Source organism: Brassica napus, chromosome C1, assembly GCF_020379485.1.
Source record: "Brassica napus cultivar Da-Ae chromosome C1, Da-Ae, whole genome shotgun sequence".
Taxonomy (NCBI): domain Eukaryota; kingdom Viridiplantae; phylum Streptophyta; class Magnoliopsida; order Brassicales; family Brassicaceae; genus Brassica; species Brassica napus.
Window position 1 is genome coordinate 46,474,193 of NC_063444.1, and position 13,380 is coordinate 46,487,572.

At 28.9% G+C, this 13,380-nt stretch overlaps 1 long non-coding RNA gene across 1 annotated transcript; it reads left to right on the top strand.

Moving 5' to 3' along the window:
• Positions 1 to 2,485: 2,485 nt before the first annotated feature.
• Positions 2,486 to 3,733, top strand: LOC125580301. Its single transcript, XR_007318075.1, has 3 exons — positions 2,486 to 2,882; positions 3,000 to 3,046; positions 3,156 to 3,733. It is a non-coding gene; the product is annotated as an uncharacterized LOC125580301 (long non-coding RNA).
• The last annotated feature ends 9,647 nt before the right edge of the window (positions 3,734 to 13,380 follow it).

Consider the following 13,380-nt stretch of genomic DNA (forward strand, 5'->3'; position numbering starts at 1 on the left):
AAATATTTAAATAAATAAAAACCTAAAAAAATAAAAAATATTTTTTTTAATTATTTTTCGAATTATACTATTTCGAAATTAAAACCCTAAACCCTAAAACTCAACTCTAAAACCTAAACCATCAATCCTAAACTTTTTTTTTTGAAATACGAATCCTAAACCCTAAACCATCAATCTTAAACCCTATTTTTTTTTTGAAATATGAACTCTAAACCTTGAAACATCAACTCTAAACCCTAAACCTTGAAACCTCAACTCTAAACCCTAAACCTTCAACTCTAAACCCTAAAGCATCAACTCTAAACCCTAAACCCTAAACTTCAACTCTAAACCCTAAACCATCAACACTAAACCCTAAACTATCAACACTAAACCCTAAATCCTAAAAAATAAACTCTAAACCCTAAACCCTAAACCCTAAAACATCAACTCTAAACCCTAAACCCTAAACCTTCAACTCTAAAACCTAAACTATCAACACTAAACCCTAAATCCTAAACCCTAAAACCTTAGAGTTGATGTTTTAAGGTTTATATTTGAAGGTTTAGGGTTTTAGGGTTTTAGGGTTTAGGGTTTATGTTTAGGGTTTAGAGTTGATGTTTTAGGGTTTAGATTTGAAGGTTTAGGGTTTTAGGGTTTAGGGTTCGAATTTCAGAAAAATATAGGGTTTAGGGTTTAGAGTTTACGTTTAGGGTTTAGAGTTGATGTTTTAGGGTTTCGATTTGAAGGTTTTGAGTTTAGGGTTTAGAGTTGATGTTTCAGAGTTTAGGGTTTAGAGTTGATGTTTTAATGGTTTAGGGTTTAGAGTTGATGATTTTAAAGTTGATGTTTAAAGTTTAGATTTATGGTTTAGGATTTACGTTTAGGGTATAAAGTTGATGTTTTAGGGTTTAGATTTGAAGGTTTAGGGTTTACGGTTTAGAATTGATGTTTCGAGGTTTAGGGTTTAGAGTTGATGTTTCCTGATTTAAGATTTAGAGTTGATGATTTAGGGTTTAGAGTTGATGTTTTAAATTTAGATTAGTTAACTATATGTTTTTTTTTTGTCAAAGTAAATCAAAAGGTTATAAATGTCTTTTACCCTTCATTAAAGATGATGGTAAAATTGGTTAGTGCAAACATAAAAAATGGTACTTTAAAAATGATATTTTTGACAATTTTCTTACAATATATATGTTCAGTGGACCAACATATTTCTCTAAAACTTTTTTTAAAAATATTGTAATGATGATACATGTTATAGCCAAAATGTTGTAACACTTATCTTTTAATATATTTCTGTAGAATAATGCAGGGGGCGGGGTTGGTTCACCTATGCCACGCCCTGATTCTCCTTCCTCCTTCGGGTATCTCAGTAGGTGATATAATGCAACAATTAAGCTAAAATCTTGACATCTTCCAGTATCTTGTTATGTCTCCATCAAAGTACAATTCCTATGAGGATAGTGTTGTAAAGAGATAAAAAAAAGAGGGGCAACAAAATTTAAGAGAAATTTTGTAGGATGACCGTAAAGAAGTTTTTATCAAAAATATAGTCTCCAAATGGTACCATCTAAACTGTAAGTTAGCATATAATTTGACATGTTAGATTTAGTCTTAGTGAAGTTTCCATTAGTTAACATAGTACTACAAAGCAAGTTAGCATCTAAGTGATAAGTTACATTACAAATTAAGGTTGTCGGTTAACAAAGAACTAGATTTTGATCCGCGCTCCCGTGCGTATTTTTACTTTAATTTTTATAAATCAAATATGATTAATTATATTTTTTAAATGTATTTATAAAATGTTAGTATCCATTTGTGTTTGGTTTGGGTCTATTCGGATTTTGAGTTTAAACTACTATTGTGCTTATTTGGTCTATCAGCGACTCGACCAGCTACTGACCTAATTGGTAGCTTTGAGTTTGAAGAATTCACCCTTATTCATGTATTTATAAATTTCAGTCAAGTTCGGTTCAGATCTTTTCGGGTTGGATTCAGATTTAGATAACCCATTTAAATTATATTTAAACATTTAAATTTAGATATACTTGAATTTCTCAAAATATTAAAATATAATTAGTATATAACATATATATTTGAATAACATATCAAAATATCTAAATTCAACATAAAAATTGGTTTGACAAGAATATTTAGATGGAGAATAAATATATATTTTAATTATTTTGGTGATTTGAGTATTATTTTCCGTTTGACAAAAAAATAGTATTATTTTCCTATTTAAAATATTTATTTTTGACTATTTGTATATATTTTTAATTATTTTGGACAATTTCAAAATATATTATATATTTTGGATATTAATTCTATAAATAATTAAAATATTTAAGTAAAACTCCTCTAGAATATTAATTATATTATTATAATTAAGTAAAAGATGTATTCATACTCACAGAAATTATTTTTATGAGTTTAAAATTTTTTTTAAAAAATTATTCTTAGTAATTTTTATGTAAGTTATTTGCTATTAGTAATTTTTATTATGTTAATTTGTAAAATCCTTAAATCTACCTATTAACTTAGAAAATTGGACTTCTTAATGGATATTGAAAAATACAGAAACATATTCTAGACAAAAGAGTTATAGTACATTTTAACCCAACATACATTATTAATAGAACTAATTATTAACAATGGACCGTGTATTACCTGTGACTTTTATTTGATATGTGACCTTTTCTTTAAAAAAAATCATCGAATAAAAAAAACTACAACTTTACCTTCTCCACTTCTCTTAACGACTGCATCTACATAAAGAAAGAACAACAATTGATCGGAAGCTGATACAAATGGAACACATATCAGACGGAACTACAATGATCCCAATCCAACGGAAAAAGGGTATCAAAGGACGAACGGTTTCATAGGAGCATCTAAAGGTATGTCCTCGTTCTTATTTCTGAACTCTTAAGTTTTGTTCAATCGATATATCCTTCACATGCATGTCAAAATCCACTTCATAATATAACTATACTTAAATCATATGAACTGTATAGAAAACAAAAATGAAGCTGAAGCGGCGGTGGGAGATAATATTGGTAAGGTATTCCCTAAATTCTATTCTTTATGGCCAGTTGTAATTTTCTCAAGTGATTTTCACTAATTCATATATTTATTTAATCACGAGTCATTCTTTTTCTTGATTTGTACAGTTGCTGGGAATCCATTGATCTGTAGAAGCAGCCCACCTGACTTTTGTTCTGGATATCACCTGTTCAAGTCCTCTTTCTGTTTCTTTGAGCTTCTCATCGGGTAAAACTCTCTTTCTTGCTTTGAATTTTTCTTACACAAATTTCTTTGAGATACTCATTGTAATAAATCATTTCATTCATCATTCTTGTTATTGTCTGTCACAATAGAAAAATAATTATAATTGTAAAATGATGAAAGATATTAGTCACAGTCAATACAAAACGTTACAATACACATATAACTCTTGTACTAATACAGTATTGAGTTGTCTTATAAATGAGGAACTATCTTGATTGTTCTTATGGAATTGATTTTAATGTCCTGTAGGAATAACAGGATACATCGTTGTTAGTATCAACAGACAGAAAATTAAATTGAAAACATGTACTTACTTGATGTCTTGAAGAGTAACAGCATAGGTTTCATCCTTGGTTTGCATGAACAATGAATTGTTTTTAGCTCTCCCTAATTAATAACCTGGCCCATCAAGTCTGTAAAAAAAACATAGTGGTCGAAAATGTTTTTTTTTTCAAATCAATATCGCAGATAATAATTTGAAAACGTACCAGTAAGGAAACATGAACAATATATTCAAAAGAATAGTGGTGATGTTTCCTACTCATAACTAAATCAGTTTTGCTTGGAATAGTGGTGATGTTTCCTACTATAGGTATGGTCTTACTTATAGGAGTAGATTCACCGATTTTGTATATAAAAATGGACAATATATTCAAATTAATAGAATCGTTTAGTTTAGGAAGTCCCAATATGTTTGGTGCTATAATATATGTTAAAAATCTCAAAGAATGGAAATCACAATTATATATGGTTTTAAGTTACTATAAAAACTCACGTCAAAAAAAAGTTACTATAAAAACTAACGCCAAAAAAAAGTTACTATAAATTATGGAAAACTCAAAAACCCAATTGATTTCCTTTTTTTGTTATGTTGACGGCTTTGAAATAGGAAAAAAAAAATTGGAATGTTATTGAGTTTAGGAATAATCGAATTTATTAGTTTTAAAGATTAGCTATACGTGATTTGCATGTTTTGAAATAGGATCTCTCGATTGTGTTAGTTGCTTGATATCATTTTTTTTTTGTAACGCTGATTTATTATGGCATTACAATTATGAGAAAGATTACATAGACGATTTGACAACCGACAATACTACATGTCTTATGAAGATCTACGCCTAACTGCATCACCTGAGCCGTCCTATGAAGATTCACGTCTGACTGGATTTACTTGCACCATATTGAAGATCCCTTGTAAGCTTTTCTTCTGTAGTCTGCAGTAATAAATCGCTCTCTCCGAGACTTGAAACCTGGATTTCCTGTATTCTGCAATAAATTGCATAGTCTGGGATTCGAACCCCAGACCTGGGTGTAGAAGCCTTTAAACCTTAACCATTAGGCTATGGTGCTTCCACAATATCATTTTATTTATGATGATTGCATGGAAGTAGGAAACGTTTTTGGAATATTATTGAGTTTAGGAAAATAATAAATTATCAGTTTTGATTTTGTGCACCGATAATATCTAATGATACTAACTATAATATCTTACTAGATTCTGATCCGCGCTTTCAAATCGCGAGATTTAATCTTATTGACAATTTTGATAAATTTGCATGAATTTATAATCTTTTATTAAAAAAAATAATTGTACAGATGTTTAATTGTAATGTTTCTGTTTCAAATTGTATTTTCATATCCGACTTACCCGTGGTTGATCAGTTGATCTGGCTACCCGTATATAACCCATACATACCATATGTTCACATATATAATTTGTTGGTGTTATTAATTTCCAAAATTTATCTAAAGTTCTATATATATATATATATATATGAGAATCAAATAGCATAATTTGTCTATTTGACATGTCCTCCATTATTTTAAAATATTTTTAATGTTTTAAAGATTAATATAATTTATAATGATAAAAATTATATTGAATCTTTTGATGAGGAATATATTTTCTCCTTAAAAATACTCAAAAAATGTTGTTGATAAGTTAAGGTATAAGATGTTATGCACATTAATAAATTGTTTGTTAATATATGTGTTTACATATTATGATATTTCTTAAATATTTATAATATCAAATTTATGTATTAAATTTCCATTTTAAAATATTTTAAAATTAATAAATTTTCACTAATTTTTTAAAAAAAATTATAGATAGTGTTTAGTTTAGTGTTGTATCGACAACTCCAAACGGCAAAACAATAACATTCTAAAAAAACTATAAAATAAAAAAGTTGTAGTGGATACATTATAATAAAAATGATCAACTATTATTGCTTATTTTAATATGTTATAATAAAAATGATCAACTATTTTTGTTTAATTTATTTTGTATTTGATAACTATTTTTTATGTCTCATAGAGTAACCTACAAAACTTTTAACCGTAAAATGTTAAGCATAATTTATAATAATATAATCAGATATTATAAATATTTGTTAACTTTTAGTATTTTACTTTTTGTTAAGTTTTTTGAATCCAAAAAAATTTATATTGATTTATATTTATTAATTATTTTGAAATCAAGATAAGTATTATTTGATAAAAATCACAGCATATCTTCTTATAATTGATACTTGCCATAATAATAGTAACTTGAATAGTTTTAGTAATCTTAGATACAATTCGAATAGATTTCATTGTTAAGATATACTCCATAATTATAGATCACATTTTGTTATGTATATATGGATTTATTTTTCTCTCGGAATATTTCCATAAGTAGATTGTGTTTTGTAAACAAAATTCAATGGCACAAATATTTATTTAGTGTAAATAAGAAATATCAATAATAAAATTAAATGGGAGTGGCATGACATTGTAAATAACTTAAAAAATCAGAGGCAGAATCTTGTGAAGGATTCTGCTTTAACAGTATAGATTATGATTCTAACTAACCTAACTAAGTATTTAAATAAATCAAAATGTGTATGCTGTTACAAAACATAAGATTGATCATAACAAAAAACCGAGTAAACACAACAATACATGAAATTAATAGTTTAGATGAGAAAAAATTCATTGATAGCACAACAATGTATTACACGATTTCATAAGCATGATATAGATTGGATCGAATTATATGGTTAAATATTTATACAATGGGTTTTGATTATGCAGACCAAGAAAAAGCAAGACATGCTGGCGAGAATGACGTTATATAGATGGGTCTATAGGTGTTAATTTTGGTTCATTCGGATGAGGTACAATTTAATTAAGGTTAACTGCCGAGAATATATTTAGGTGGTTTAGGAGTATTATGAAACGGCAGTTTTTTTTTTGTCTGGTTAACTATGCTATTACAAATTATGAGAAACATTACATAGACGATATTACAGCCGACAATTCTACCTGCTTTTTGAGGATTCACGCCAGACTGCATCACCTTGAGTAGTCCTTTGAGATCCATTCCTGACGGTATTCCTTGCGCCATGCTGAAGATCTCTTGTAAGCATTTTCTCTAATTTTTTGCATAATTCGCCTTCTCCGGGAATTGAAACCCAGACCTCTTCCTGTAGAAATTGCGTTGTCCGGGGTTCGAACCCCAGACCTGGGTGTAAAAGCCTTTAAACCTTGACCACTAGGCTACGGTGCTTCCACTATGAAACGGCAGTTTATTAAGTTTATTAAGCCAATGGCATAGTTGGTAATTATTGAGGAAAACTTAGAGTTATTTTATTTTTGTACTTTATTTTTAATAGATTAGATAATGCCATTAGTGGCTAAATTGTTGGCAACATTGTTAATTTCTGATTCACAAGGCTACCACCGAGGATGTCTATATGGTTAGGGTCGAGTGCATCAAATATCATTGACTGGATCATCTATGTTGTCTCTTTGCTTTTTCTCTTTGGCTTATTTTTCTTTTGTGATTATCTGCTAAATTATATATATTAGACGCATTTTTGCCTTTTTTTTTTTTGGGATATCTTCTATTCATGTGATCAACTTACAAAAACATTGTCGATAAAATATATCTTAGAAATTAATATAACACTTATGAATCACTAGGAATTTTAACCAAAAATCATTTTATCAGATAGTATATCCGTTACACATTGTTCATACATATGTTTAATGAAAATTACAAACGAAAGGACTATAGAAACCGCAAAATACACTTACTTATTATTGTCGTCCTTTACTGGTACGTATAGACATTAATCTATCATCTATATTATTAAAAGAGAAGTACCCATTAAAAAATATCTCTAAGTTTTCTAACTTATTTACATTTTCATGCCACTGAAAATTAAATTAAACTATCTATTTTAATGATTTTCTTTTTCAGTTAAATTAATGAGTTTTCCATAATTAAATTTAAACTTAATGTCATTAAATGAACCTACATATTTTAATGCTTGTCTTTTCCAGTTAAATTAATGATTTTTCCTTAATCAAATTTAAACTTAATGTCATTAAATGTACCTAAAAATACATCATATTTAACGTAGCTTATTACGGACGAGTACGGCCCAATAATGAACTTGAATTTTATTTTTACGAAAACGTGAATCACTTAACGTATATAATATTTAAAATATATTAATTACAATATAACAAATGCATATAACCTACCTATACTTTAGTTTGAAATGGTCATGCTCAAGTTTTATATAGTCAACTTACATCATGCACCGATCGATGTACAATATTCAAATCACCAATTGATTTTCTAAGCTTTATAAAAAACAAATCAATAAATACAAACTCAAAATCCAATATCTTCTATTAATCAAAACATAATATCTTTAATGTCGTATCTTTAATTTACTTATTAAATATAGAAACTGTAACCATAATTACACTAATTATAAGAATAGATTTGATTCCAACCAATTGATCTATTACTTCGGTAATTGATTTGCTTGCAGAAGAGGAAATAATAAATTTAAAATTTGTAAGAATATAAAGATATAGAGATTCCAACCAATTGCCTATATTTGCGTATGATTTTCGCATAATAAGCTTCAAATTGAACATTGAAAAAAGTAGAGATTTTTTATTTTTTACCGACAGAGAACTTAAACAAAACAAAGAGTTAAAGACAATTTTTTTTTGTTACACTTTCCGAAAAACGGTTACAACATGGGCTTTCATAATATGGTTTTTTAACATATCATTTAATAATTATCTTGACACAAAATAAATACTATAAATAATTTATTATTAATCAAATTATGAAATTATTTATAATTTGATGACTAATTCATCGCCTTTTTTATATATTAAATTTTTCATAGAAATTTAAAAATCATTGTATTTTCTTTAAACATATATAACTAATTTATAATATTTTATGCCATACTAAGTCATAATATAATATTTCTTCATATTTTACATGAATAACCATTGTTTTTATATATCGTCTACAATTATCTTATTACGTCTATTTGTTCAATTTTGTATAAGATATCGAATATTCGTCATAAATAGATGGTTTAAGACGCCAAAAAATTATTTACTTGGTGAATATAATACATCAAATATTACAAATACATCATTTAGTTAAATAAATAACCAAAAACCAAAAATTCATACTCGCACTGGCGCGCAGGTCAGTGTCTAGTATAATGTTAAACTATATCATTTTATATCTCAGCTAACACCAGGGCCGGCTCAATGGTGTCATGGGCCCTTGGGCAAAAAAAAAATTGTAATTTCAAAACTATTATTTTTCTTTAAAAAATCTGATGGCTATATGTTTTTTTTAAAATATCAGAATTATTTAAAAAAAATAAATCTACCGAAATAAAAAAATACTTTCATATAAAAAAATTGTGGGCCTCTTTTCTTATTTTTAATATAAAAATACATGTATTTTTTTTAAAAATCGGGCCCTTATCTATTAAGAAATAGGAGGAAAACAGATTGAGCCCGGGGCAGTCGCACCACTCGCCCCCTACATAGACCCTGGCTAACATTATAAATACCAAACAATAAGTCCTAATACGCTATCGAGTTACAATGCTGGCACCACCAATGACACCAACCATTTCATCATCTCATTCTCATCAATCAGTCTTTCCCTTCCCCTTCACCACATTGATTGCACATTCCACTAGCCACTTCCTAAACGAACAAATCTAATAAGTATTCATCAAATAAGAAGTATTATTAGGGCAACAAATGTATAGTAGTAAGTAGTAACCGATAAGTAAAAAAGTAGCAGCTAACTATTTTAATATCTGTTATTATAACTGTTATCTAACGAAACAATATTACACTGAAGCAACGGGGGTGGTGATGATATCTTGTGTTTTTTTGTTGAATTAACCATCCATTTAGTATGCATATTGATCATTTATATTAGGATTTAGGCATCATTAGGTTGTATTTTCATGCACATGTTTCAATTAGGTGTTGGAGTATCCTTTTGGAGTTTTTGGAGGTGTTTAGAACAATCTTGGTTCAAAAGAAGTGAAGAATGAGCTTTGGGAAAATTAAATGGCAAAGACCAAAGAATGTGCTCGGCCGCGGGTTGATTCCGCTAACCAACCCCGTCCGTGGATTCGGGCCAGAGAGGTCGAGTTTGGAGTGAGCGATCCGCGGACGATGGCCGCGGATGAAAGCAGTCCGCGGATGAAAGCAGTCCGCGGAAACGAGGCAAAGAGGTCTAGTTTGGGATGGAGATTCCACGGACCACATCCGCGGATCGAACCCATCCGCGGTCGAAACCGAGACCAACTTACCCATTTGTTTTGGGTCAAACTCGGGTTTGTCGGGTTTGAGTTTTTAAGCTACTATAAATAGTTTTACACCTAAAAGATGGATCTTATCTCATTTTCTCTCAAGACTTTGTCTACTTTTGTAAAAGCATGAATCTTCTGATAATCTAAATAAGTATTTCATCTTATATTGTGTTTTTCTTGCTCATTAACATGATTAGCCTTGATCCTTACATAAGTTTAAGGTTTCTCATGGAGATTAGTGAGTAGTAACCTTGTGATTCATGGATTAGATAGATTAGGGTGATTATGTGAATAGTTAGGATGTTCTTGCTTGACTAACATTGTTCTATGCTTATTAAGTTTTCTTAATGCTAGATTAGACTTGATAACTCTCATCTGGACCTTAAGCTATTTTACGTCCGCAAGGTGTTTGTTAAAATGTTTGAATGAACTTAGTATTGCTCTAGATTGAATAACCAAAGGGATTTTATGTTAGGATTTTTAGATGGTTAGTAGACTTGAACACAATGCATGCTTGAATTTGTTAGGCCAACGGGAGTTGATGTTTAATGCATGATTATCATAGGAATTATCGTCACGGAAGTGGATTAATCTATTTTAATGTGATCTAAATCTATAGACTTGTTGATTTTTTTTGAACATCCAAGATTGAACCTTGATCACCTTATATCAATTATCATTGCCCATGGATTCATCCTTAGCATTTGATTGAATTCTTACGCTTATTTCTTGATTGCATTTGAGATCACTTTGTTTATATTTCTAGGATCTTAACTTGTTACAAATTATCAATCTTCTTATTTGCTTAGATTAAGGAAGCTTGTGTATTTTTGGTTTTATAAGTCTCTAGTTCTCTGTGGATTCAATCATAAAATGCTTCAATGACATATCATTTGATTGTGGTATTGTTGGCACTTTAGGTTAATTGGTGTATGTAAACACTAAATCAATTTGGTGTTGTTGCCGGGGATTTTTAGATAAATTGTATGCATAAATTGCTCATTTTCTTAGATACTTTTTTCATAATGATCAAGCTGGTTGTTCTTGAGTGGTTGTCACCTTGAAAAGATTCATTTGAAAACCCCTCTTTCTTCACATTAGACCATTTTTACTCACTAAACCAAATGATTGAGATCAAATATTCATTTGCAAGAATTCACCTTGTATGCTTGGTTAATCGAATGTAAGAGTTGGTATAATCACTGATGGAGACAAAGAAGGTTGCGGTTCTCTGTGCTGTTGCGCACGAGCTAGAAGAGTGTGTCGGTGACAAAACTCATGAGGAAATCAGAGTGTCTGCATGAAATTAAGAGACGGCGTAGTGAAATTGGATACATTGCCATTGTTAACAATAATCCAAAAAGTGTTTTTCGGATTCAGTCTCTGAAAACTTACCAAAAAATCTGTGATAATTGATTTCTTCTTTGGCCTTTGATTCTTCTCCTTCGTCTTTAACCGGTTCGCCGGCCGCGGGTTCTTCAACGGAAGCGAAAATGCGTTCAGGCAACTGCACTTCTTTCATATCGCTGAGTGATAAATTTCCTACACATTTGTAAAGAAGAAATGAGAAATCCGAAGAAATGAAAAGTTGAAGAGAAAGCAAATTAAATGTTTTATGAAGAAAAATACATGAAAGGGTGTGACTTTCTACGAAACTATTAAGCTTTGTAATTGATGCCTTTCATTTGTCATTTCGTCTTTTATGACAATAGTGTAGTATAGTGCATGGTGTGTAATAGGGTTTCTCCTATCCTATCCTAGTTTCTGACACATAATCTAATAGTACACACTACTCTGGTGTCAGGTCTATAAGGGTTTTTGGTATTAAATTTTTTTGTGTATATACGACCTAATTTCTCAAGAAACAATGCAAGTTTTTGAGGAAATTAATATCGGCTGAAATGATGAATCTGTTTTGGCACATTTGGCCATTGATATGAAAAAAAATATACACACAGAAATGAGAAGTTCACACTGGAAATATATATCACTAAATATTCTACAAAATTGCTAAGAATTTACCTAATTAGAAAATGTTGTTCATCAAGTCAAAGGGTTGGTAGTGTGGTCGATAAGGTAATATGAGAGAGAGAGACGAAATGAGTTAGTGAGATAGGATATATATATATATATATATATATATATAAAGAAAAACGAAATGAGTGAGATATGAGAGCGATAGAGAGAGATAAACCAAATGATTAAGTGAGAGAGTGATAGAGAAAGATGGAGGGAGATATATATATATATATATAGAGATGGAGATATCTAAATATATATAAGAAATGAATGATATAGAAATAGACAAAATGAGTAAGATAGAGAGATATACAAAGAGAGACAAAGTGAGTTTGTGAGAGAGATATATACTTATATATTAAAACAGAAGTTACAACTTTGATTCATGTGTGATTTTTTTTTAAATGAACCTAATGGATCTATTCCTATAAAGTCATGTTACATTTAACCTCTAATCTTATCATTTAAATTTTGGGCATACCAGAAATTTTTATTGGGCTATCAATAATTGGATTTAAACTATAGATGATCCATTGGATTTATAGATAGTATAAATTAAATAGATATAATTTAATGTTGTAATACTATATCTCCATATGTTAATTATTTAAATATTTGTCGATGTTAACTTTTAAAATTATAAAGATTTTTTTTAAATAAGAAAAATTCATATTATCTAACAATGATTAATCTTTACTACCTTAAACCAATGAAAACAAATTTTAAACTATATAGTTTATTTTAAAAATTAAACAAAAAACTAAATGTTTAATTATTTACTAGATAATATAAATCTATGAAGCGAAAAGTTTAATTTTTTTTAAAACTTTCTAAATTTGTGAAATATTACAATATTTTTGAATATGACAATAAAACAATATTTTACTAATCTTTATATATATAGTTACGATTTTAATAATAGAATAAAAATCCAAAAATATATATATAGAAGAAGATACAAATATATGTGAAAGTTTGAAACAATCTATTCAATGAAAAAAATATACCGTATGTTTTAAAAATTGATAGACACATATATATTATAATATATATCAATTTAGAATTGAAAACAAAATATTTATATAAAAATAAATGAAAACAAAAACCCGCGCGGTAGTTCGGATCGAGATCTAGCACTCACTTACTAAGAAAGACAGAGTAACCATGAAAGAAAAAAAAGTTATGCTCTAGTTACACACTAATAATAATTGTTATACATGTAATATCTTATAAACTATTAAAACTGAAGTACATTTGTACTTAACGTGACTTTTTCTAAATAATTACCGTTCCATGCCACTGGATTAATAATTAAAGATAAACCTAAATTATCATTATTCTCTAATTAAATCGAGGTTTAGCCGGATACTTCTCTAACCAAACTTTTCCCTTCGTCTTCTTCTTGCTCTCATCACGCTGGTAATGGACGACTCGAAACTAG